The sequence below is a fragment of the Lonchura striata genome, chromosome 4 (assembly GCF_046129695.1).
Source record: "Lonchura striata isolate bLonStr1 chromosome 4, bLonStr1.mat, whole genome shotgun sequence".
Classification (NCBI taxonomy): Eukaryota; Metazoa; Chordata; class Aves; order Passeriformes; family Estrildidae; genus Lonchura; species Lonchura striata.
In genome coordinates this window covers 20,950,663-20,959,962 of record NC_134606.1, presented here as the reverse complement: position 1 = coordinate 20,959,962, position 9,300 = coordinate 20,950,663, and the positions used below count along the sequence as shown (strand labels likewise).

General features: G+C 36.4%; 1 pseudogene; it reads right to left on the bottom strand.

The window, feature by feature from the left end:
* Positions 1-4,095: 4,095 nt before the first annotated feature.
* On the bottom strand, positions 4,096-5,966 carry LOC110474557 (putative RNA polymerase II subunit B1 CTD phosphatase RPAP2 pseudogene; annotated as a pseudogene).
* Positions 5,967-9,300: the final 3,334 nt, after the last annotated feature.

The window sequence follows — 9,300 nt, the reverse complement described above, 5'->3', positions numbered from 1 at the left end:
ACTGAATTTTACTCAGTTTTTCTGACAATCCCGTCTTTTTAATATAAATAGGAATGGTACCTCTATAACTGCGTAGGACTTTTCAGTCTTGCAATTTGGTGGCTTCTTACATCAAAAGGAATTCAATCACTTTATTATTCATAGCAGAAGTTGAATGGAAAATTTTATTTCTTGATGTCAGTTCGCTCATTTCATGCTTGAAGTACTCTATACTTTTATCTTTGAAATGAAGGTGACAGACTTGGAGGAAACAACACAAGCTGAGTGGTTTTAAACTCACTAGTTAAGACTTGTTTATGCACATACTTAAAATTGTTAGTTCTTACCTAATGCGGTACAAGAGAAGCCCATCTGGATGTAAATCAGATATAAATGCTGTTACAAGGTTTACTTTGTGTTTCCAGCCAGATGGACAGGCTTACACAGTCACTTTTCACCAACTGCTTCTGATAAGCTCCTTTTGAGACTGTCTGTTCATTCAAATGAACAATTTTGTAAGATAATAAGTTTGAACTGAGACTTAGTGTTTCCTGTATAAAGCCATTGACCCACGGGTGAACAGAGAACAAACGAGTTCCTCCATGTGTTAGAAAGGGAGTAGCAAGTGTAATTGTAACAATGCTTTTCTTACCTTTGTAATGATTAACCTGGTAAGCAAGAATCACTGCCAAAGGGATACAATGATTTGTGTCAAATTGCCAAGAAAAAGTGAAATTCATTAGAAATAAAAGAAAAATCGGTTGGATCTCACAGAAGTTAATCATTTTAATGATAGTGATACTCCACTGTGCATTCTGTAACTGCCTGTAAAAAAGACAGTCTGTCTGAAAATCAATGCCTACCACCCAGCAGAGATACAGAATAGATACTGCTGTTACTTGCTTTACTCCCTCACCTTTTTGGGATTTGAAAGAAATAGTCAAGGAACCTTAGAGGATTTTAGATAAAAATGCTGAAAATGCTGGCCTCACTGATCACTTGCCCACCAGCCACCAATCCAAACAACACAAAACTAGCTGAAACCAAGGCAAGCCCAGACTAACCCTGAAAACCTCCACTGTCAGGTCAGTAAAATGAGAGAGGTTTCCTTTGTTTTAATTTACAACTAAGTTATCTATCCATGGCTTTTGTTTGTTTGGTTTGGTTTTGATTACCTCCACAGAATCACAGCATATTGTTCGTAAGAAATTTCTGGAAGTTGTTTGATCCAACATCCAGCCTCTTTTTTGTCAACATAAGACTCTGTCACTGTGACTTTGGCTAGCTGAGTCTTAAAAACCTCAAAGACTGCAGATCCTACATTCCCCTGTGTCATCTGCTGTACTACTACCCCAGTAGAAATGCATCTTTTCCTTCGAGGTAACCTGAGCTCCCAAACTGTAACCTGTGGCTACTGCCCCTGGTTAAAACCATCTTGTGCCTGTAATTTCTCCTCACATAACTGTAAGCTGTGCATCCCTTATCCTCATCTCCTTCAGGCTGATCAAGGCTCACAGGCTCAGTCTCTAGTTCTACGTGATGGCCTAAAAGCCCCATATATGACCAGATATGCCCTTTGCATTTCTTTCTTCCTTTTTTTTTTTAGTTCCTTTTGTGGTCTTGGCAAAAGTTTCTCTCACATATATTGTGGTCACTGTTTCAAGCAGCTCTAGAACTCTTAACACTTTGAATGAGACCCGAGTGCTAGTGAGGAGTTTCTTCCCCCAGGGGCTTTCTAGCATAACTTGAAGTTATGACACTCAGAGCTCTAGTCTGTATTTTTCTCCAGGACATCTGCCCAGTCTGTCATATTGCCTATCAGTTTAGAGATTTTAGGCAAAGTAACTAAACAAAATATTATTTACTAAGTGCCTTAATAATTAAAAATACTCAAAATAGGTCTCAGACTATACGTATTCCTATTCCTGGTTTTCCAAATGGGATTTAACACTGAGGCTTTGAATGTTTGTACTTAATTCCCCATTTCACTATGGTGAATGGAGCATAACCTTACAATGGTTGTTCAGATCATTAAGAATCAAATTATACAAGCTGTAGGAGAGTATATTTTAAAAATAAAACCCAGTTTGCTTCACAAACATCAATTTTCTGCCTTTCAGAACCATTTCAAATATTTTTTCCTTTGAAGAGGCTACTCACACTGCATATCATTTTTGGCCAAATTTAAGAAATTTTGCAATCTGAAAAATATGTAATTAACTGTCACTCTCCAAATCTTTTCAGACTGAAAAAATTTAACTTGCTTTTTAAAAATAATGCATATTGAAAAATGATCCAGTAAAATTCAAATTATTTTTCAAATGTATGCTCAAGTGTTATAATAATTGTTTTGATATATGATAGATAAAATATTTTCAGATATATGATCTTTGTTGTAATGCAAATGGAAAAAATTGATTTTGTGTAACCCCTGTTAAAATAGTTTTTCTTACCTTGCTGCTATAACAGTATAGTTGTCAAAATAAATTACTTATCAAAGCCTTTCACTTCTGAGCATAGCTTTTTTTTTTTTTCTGTCTACAGAAAAGACAAAATAGAATAACATACCTTAATGAACTCTATCTTAAGTGACTGCCCTAGGCAAAATGCAATTTAAGTACGAAGAACAAAATGAAACTCTAATATTTGCCCCTAATCAAAAATGTACAAATGAATCCTGATTTTTGACAAGAGCTGGTACAAACAGCCTGTTGCCTCAGGAAGATAGCACTCTAACCCAAATTATTATAGATAATTCTAGTATCAGCAACAGCGTGTATTTTATTTAGTATGTGTTTTCATTTTGAACTCTAGAGGCTCAGTTCAATAGTTATGGTCTTGTATTCTCTATTTCCCCCCTAGATTATGGGAGAAAAATAAAAAGGAAACTTTGTATTCAAGTAGCCTTACATGTGTTTATTACTTATATTAAACTACCTATTTGAAGTTCATTTTGGAATTACTCTCCATGTAAGTTCCATGACCTCCAAAACTAGCCATGGATCCAGCTATGTATTCATTGATTGCCTTCACCTTAGAATAGAGGTCTATTTTGAAGTGAGGTAATTGCTTTATATTTTAATTCCCTTTCTTTCTCAATGAGTTCTCATGGAATCACAGAATGGTTCCAGTAGTAAGGGACCTCTGGAGAGGTCCAAACAAGTTCAAATCTGCCACCCAAAGGAAGATCAGCTAAACCTGTCTGCTAAAGACCAAGTTCAGTTGGGTTTTGAAAATCAGCACAGATGGAGACCCCATATCCTCTCTGGGATACTAGTTCCAGTGTTCAACCATTCCTAGAGTGAAAAAATTGTTCTCTATTTAAGTATGTTTGAATTTATATACATTGTCTCTTGCCCTGGCACTGAAATAGTCTGGCTCTATCTTTCTTACTCCCAGTCATCAGGGAGTTAATAATCAGAAATACTCTCATGTTGCTTACCAGTATAACAAAAATGATATAAAATATGAGTAGCAAAATATAGCTTAGAGAAAGCTATGTACTTATTATTTGATTATATTTTTTTTTGTTCCTGCAGATGTTTTATGCCTCCTTTTAAAGAATATTATAGCACATTTTATGTATTTTTCTTCTTCACTCCATTTTCTATATGTGGAAGAACTTTTGTAATTTTTTATTGTTGTAGTGGACTGCTGTACATTATTGTACAGCATTGAAAATGTAAATAGCTCAAGCTATGCTCAGTCATGAACAGGCAATAGACTAATTACTATTTTAGATTATGTGGAGCCGTGCTTGGATTTTGCTAACTAACTTTTGCTTATTTTATATACATTCTAGATCTAAAAGTTTTTTAAGGCATGCTCTTACTCATAATTCTGTTACTTACTAATAATTCTATAAAAGTACTTACGTAGCTTAGCTGATGGTAAGACAAGAAATGCACAGGTCTAATGTCATAGACAGGTAGAAGAATTGTAAAAGAAAGGCCTTATGAAATGTGTTTCACACATTTTCGGCTTCAGCTGATACAATCTATAGGTACTGTATCTAATTACAAAATGCTGAAAATTAAACCCATGGTTAACCAGCGGTTAACCAGCATGGTTTTAAGACACACAAAGTAGCTTAAAGCTGACTGACCATTCAAGTTGTCAGTCCATTCTAAATATCCTTGTTAAACTTTCCAGAACTTCACTTTTGAAATGCACTTCTTCCAGAAATGTGGTCAGGAACTGTGTGTACATTGGGCTTGTCTGAGTATTCCTGAAAAGTGGAGTTGTTTGTGACAATACAGATAACAAAACAATAGCAATCAGAGGCCATTTAGTAATTTTGTGAATAATATTTCTGTTTGTTAACCAGAAAGTTTTGACAAGATTTTTTAGCTCTGTGTAAACACCACCTGAAGCAATCTGAAGAAGGCCCAAAATGGCAGATAATGCTTTTCTTAGTTTTTCAAGGACAATTCTCATACTAATCTGCATTTCTGTATTTGACTCAAGAAGTGGGAAGATGAGATCTTCCTGTTGATCAGCTTTGTCTTTGCTCAGATGTTCCCCTGTTTGTGCTTGTGCCACTGCCTCTTTAGCCAACATACACCTTCCTTTATAGAACACTTTTACTCAGAGTTCTAGGAACTCTGTTTCTTTTAACTTTTCATAACTAGGCACAGGCATAACTATTCCACCTGAGCCTGTGAATGGTAAAGCTTCAAACTGTTTTCAGACTCCCCTACAGACACAGTGTTGAGATCATCAGCTCTATGTAAGTCATCTTCATCAATTCTTCAGTCTCCTGGTTGACAGATGCTATCCACTCTGATGCTATGCACTCTGATGCTATGTACTCTGATGAACACAAAGAAGTATAGTTTGGGTCATGGAGAAATTTTAAAGTTTTCTCAGTTCTCCCTTCCTTAAGTGTTGCCTAAGCAACTCTAGTAAACTGCCTTTGGAATTAACTGGATGCCTCAGTTCAGGGTTTTTATGTTCTGTTGAGTTAGCTAGTGTTATTTTAAGATGTTCTACTCCTCTTTTGCTCACACCTAGAAAAACTATCTGTGATCCACATGTATGTTCAAATATTTCTGAAGCACTTGATTTCCCAGGAGCACTATTGTCTGAAGGTGGTGCAGTTACTTCATTTTGAACAGAGCAAGCATGTCTTTCTTTCTGAGTGTCTACTTTATAAAGAGAGAGTTGTTCAGTGGATTCTACCACATCTATATCTTCAGTTTTAGGTCTGGCATGGACTTTCTGAGCATGCTTCTATTTGAGGATGCTTTTTCTGTGCAATTGCTGTGCAAAATTGGCTGGACTTGATTGACTGCCTGGTAGGACAGAAGAAATAAATACTTGTTCAGTATCAGTACTGCTGTTACTGTCTGTGTCATAAGAACCAGATTCACATGGTTCTGAAGATATCCAAAAATTTTCAATGTCAAATTCTTTAATTACTTCAGCACGTAGTTTCACCTCTTCCCCAGACTGTTCACTCCGTCCTTCCTTCAGCAGCTCTATGTCTTGTGGTTTTACTTGTCTCCTCCACACTTGACTTTTGGAAATTTGATCTTCAAAATATTTAGATGCTCTATAACAAAAGTTGCTGCAAAAGCACTTTCTTTCAATGATATCATAAACTCTATTTTTGTTGAAATTCTGTACTTCTGCTTTGGCATATTTTCCATTTTATTCCAACATAGATGATAACCACACAGTTTAATGATAGACTGTTCATCAACAATGTCTTTATAGTGAGTAAATGGAGTAATGTATTTTCCACAATTTAGAAAGAACTCTTCAGCAATGTCATCTCCCAGGAGCTGCTCAGCAATAGATAATGCTTTTTTTTCATATTCAGTCTTGTTTCTCAGTGCAGCTTTCAGAGCTGCTTTCCTTTGAGCAGCCTCTTCATTTTTCTGAGCAGCTGAATTCTTATTTTCTGCATGCCACCAGTGGGGCTTGCCAGTCCCAGCTGCCATCATCGCCACACCGCCGCTCCACCTGACCCTGCCTTGGCCCATGGCTTTCCTCCCAAGATTATTTGTAGCAATTAATTTGAAATTCTTAACTAAGTCCTATAACCTTGAATTTTATCTGCAGCAGTTCTTTAAAGTTTAGAAATAATTAGCTAATGAAAAATATCTTACTGCTCAAGCAAAGTCAGAATGCAATCTCACACCTTGTCGGTCAGGGTTTTGGTAGCAATCCAATTAAATGGTGGCTGCAGTCCTGCTGGAGTGACAGATGTGGTTCTGTTGCAGTAGTGATCCTACAGAAGGGTGTATTTTCCCTCTAAAGGTCCAGTGGTGGTGTAGAAGTGTCTGGTCTTCCTCTGGGAATCCAGTGGGAAAAAGCTGCTGTGGTGTTCCAAATCTTGGATTATATCCAGGTAGGAATGTTTGGTTCCTCCCCTGGAGCATCTCACAATGGGATGATGTAATTTTATCAGTCATGCAGGAGACTCAATGGCCCATTAACAGAAGATATCTCCTGGAGGGAGGATGGGTCATGGAAGAGATACAGAACACTGCCCCAACTGGTTTTAACAAATGTTGATAGAATACATCAACTGTCTCAGCCAAACTGAGACACTTTTTCTACGTTGTAAGATATGTAGTTGTTTTCTTTTAAGAGATAAGACAGCTCAGACTAAAACAGCTGTGATGAAACACTGATGAACACCTGTTTGTGGATAAAGAAGATACAGTATTGTGCACCCTTTATTTTGTTGAAGATTGTATTGCTCGTTAACAGCCTCTGTGATTTTATCTTCCATAGATAACACAGAAGATTCATTGATGATTCATTATTGCTGTTGTTGACTGTAAGCTGGTTTAGTGTTTTTCTTTGTTTCATTTTATTGTCATAGGTACATGACTATTTAGAAAGGTGTTATCTCAACTTCCTAAGATAGTTACCGCTGATACATTGATTACATGATGTGAATTTACTGATTTTATAATAGTCATTATTCATAAGATGTTATTACTGTATTGATAGCTGGCTTCTTATATGCTTTAATATCTCCTTGTGTAATTATCTAAAAGACACATGACATTTCGAGATCCTTCTTTTTTGTTCTCTAGTTGCTTATGCATCTCTTAGATCAGGTTAGCTCTCTGGCTAATCCCTGCACTGGCTCTATGGCTTGACCCAATGCTGTCTCATAATTTTAAATACTTTTCAGAGTTACAACAAAAGATATCTGAGCTTTGTTGAAAGCCTCCTCTGAAGTGCTTGACCAGTGGTTTTTCCTAGTTATTATTACAGAAGCACTCCAGCAGTTTGCTGGGTTTGAAGCATTTCTACCCTGAAGGAAACTTCGGAGGGATCCAACTACTAGATGGTTTGATTAGTCTTTAACCCCAAGGCCTTTACTCATAACTGCTATTCTTAAGAGCCTTGTTTTAAAAGGTTCTTAGGGAATTCCCTCCCAGTTGGAGCTTGGACAGTGGCCAGACCTTGGCTTTACCTGGATGGATTGCCAATAAACCCAGATGTTTTCTGCATCAAAACTAGATTCAAGTCACTTTGATTTGGCAATTTGACCCTTTTTATATGACAGATGAACTTATTTTTAGAGTAAGCATGAGAATTATTATCCAGAAATAATTATCCAAGTCCTCATTAAATTGAGGTTTGTCAGCTGTTCTCAGACTTTGCTCAGACATCAGACAGCTCTGATGTCAATGAGAGTTCTGTTACAGTCTGGAGTAAGGTAATATGTCAAAAGTATTTGGAATGATAACTGCAACACACATTAAATGAGCTGTAATTTTTCTTAAATGTGATGGGATAATAGAGGTAAACCAAAACTATCTAAAAGCTGGTGTCCCTGATATAGGGTTTTCCCAAGATTTATCCAGACATATAAGCATAAATTTTTGAATAGACTGTTTTTAAACACATTTGAAGACTGATATACCACAGGGAAAGATCAAAAAGCTTGGTGAAAGTAATAAGAATATTGGGTTTAGAGAAGAATGTTTATATTCCCTGAAAAAAAAAATAGTGAGAGTAAAGAGGCCTGAGAGGCCTAAACTGGATTCTTGTTCAAGAGCCCTGTCTCTGCAGAAAAAGGCTTTAAAGAACTGAAATCTTATGTAACATCAAGATGCAAAGCCCAGCACTTGTAATTTTGTTCCTGGATTTTGTATAAGAAAAGCTATTTGAAGACACTGATGGCTGGCATTTGAAAACAAATCAGGGCTTTGGTTTTGAGAAAATATTGCTAATTTCATAGATTCCACCTTGCTGCTGGGAAGGGAAGGGAAGGGAAGGGAAGGGAAGGGAAGGGAAGGGAAGGGAAGGGAAGGGAAGGGAAGGGAAGGGAAGGGAAGGGAAGGGAAGGGAAGGGAAGGGAAGGGAAGGGAAGGGAAGGGAAGGGAAGGGAAGGGAAGGGAAGGGAAGGGAAGAATTCTTTTCCTAAGGGTACAGCAGAGAGGGAGATGCATTACTGTATTCAGCCATATTCATTGAAGTGATATTGCCACTACATTATTTAGCAAAAACAATATTGTTTTGTTATGTATATAATATTCATGATCCTCTTTAAACATTTCCTTGACACTACAGATTAGTTCTCATCCTGAATAAATACCCAAAAGGTCACAAATAATATGAGCATCTTATGCTTAATTAAAATATTGAAAACCCAAGAAAATTGTGTTGACACAGACCAAATACATCATGTTACATGTCAACAAGACCTACCAGTTAATTTTGTCTAAAAATATTTTTCTGCCAGTTCATCTAATGATTATTTCTTTCATGCTTGTTGATAGAGAGAAATCATCTGGAAGTGAGAATGAACATTTTTCCATTTCTACAAATAATATTTCTCAATCAGCATTTTTGGTTAAAAACATAATTATGGGCAAATCGCTGTCACATATTTGACTTTGGAACAGGAATATCTTTCAGGAATACCACAAAAAACATTATTTGTAACATAATCCCTTTAAAATACTTGCTTCCACACTTCAGTTTGATTGTTTTAAAGAAAAGTAGCATACAACACTACAAAAAGATCCACAAAATGTAGTTCAGAATCCTTTTTCCAGACAGAATATATCATTCTATGTAAATAATATATAGGACACATGCCTATGTTCTGGTAATGAATATATAGAATGGTACACACAAAAAACTGGGATGGACTAATCCTTTGAAAGGGTATAGGCATGGACATGGAAACCTAGATAGCTTTTGAAGAGAAATATCTGAATATTGTTGTGAACATAATGAATACAAATCATCAGGATACCCCTATAGACAGACAGGCCAATCATACAATAATCTATTTTGCAAAGAGTTCATCTTCTCACTCATTTGCAGTGTGCTGTGTCCAGTTTT